The sequence below is a fragment of the Pteropus medius genome, unplaced genomic scaffold (assembly GCF_902729225.1).
Source record: "Pteropus medius unplaced genomic scaffold, Ma_sr-lr_union100, whole genome shotgun sequence".
Classification (NCBI taxonomy): domain Eukaryota; kingdom Metazoa; phylum Chordata; class Mammalia; order Chiroptera; family Pteropodidae; genus Pteropus; species Pteropus medius.
Window position 1 is genome coordinate 4,636,204 of NW_024349224.1, and position 954 is coordinate 4,637,157.

General features: G+C 55.5%; 1 pseudogene; it reads left to right on the plus strand.

Annotated features, from left to right (window-relative positions):
* Window positions 1–572: 572 nt before the first annotated feature.
* Window positions 573–691, plus strand: LOC120617465 (uncharacterized; annotated as a pseudogene).
* The last annotated feature ends 263 nt before the right edge of the window (window positions 692–954 follow it).

Sequence of the window (954 nt, forward strand, 5' to 3'; positions counted from 1 at the left end):
ACTGCTGTTAATTTATGATTTGGAAGCGGGAGGGGAGCGGGGGAGAAGTTCGCACGGACCCCTCCCGCGTGCCTTCGCCCCTCCCCGCTCCGGTTCGCTCCTAGCCCTCCCGCCAGGCCTGCCTCCCGTCCGACCAGTGGTCAGCCGAAGGGGACATAACGTCCAGATCTGCTGCGCTGATATTTAATTGAAGAACTGGAGTCCTGTAGCCGGGGGTTTGCGGAAGGCGCCATTGTGCAGGAGGCTGGGTGTTAAGCCCCATCGACGGCCCGGATAACGGGAAGGAGAAAAGTTCCCGCACTGTTCTTCCCGCACCCTCTCTCCTGCTTCCGTGACGAGAAAGGAAGAAGACAGAGGAACGGGGAACTGTCACCCCCGATGCCTGCCTCATCCCGCTGTTCTGCGGGGAACGGCCCGCGGCAAAATCAGAAAGGTTTGCCATGGTACGCGTGCATCCACTCTGAGGACATTCTATTCTTAATCATTGTCGTGTCTCTGCTGGCAAATATTTGACCCCCTACTATGTGCCAGAAAATATCTTGGGTCCAGAAGAGCCCAAAGAAAATGCAATCGTCTGTGGCCACGCCACCCTGAACAAGCCCGATCCCGTCTGATCACGGAAGCTAAGCAGGGTCGGGCCTGGTTAGTACTTGGATGGGAGACCACCTAGGGAGACCAGGTGCTGTAGGCGTAAAAAATAAAAAAATAACGGATTGTAAGCTGACAAGGTCCTTGCAATCTGTGAGGTCAACCAAGGGCTGCCTCGCCTAAAAAAAAAGAAAAAACAAAAAAAAACCCCGCCCCCAGCAGCCCACCTGCAGAATCTCAGCTGAAAACTTGCCAAGAACATGATCAAGGTGCTGAGCTGGCCCCAGACTCTGACAGGGACAGGAGCGTCAAACAAACAAATGCCGCGGGATGGCCTAGAAACCGTGGCCTGAGGACCGCGTGGGA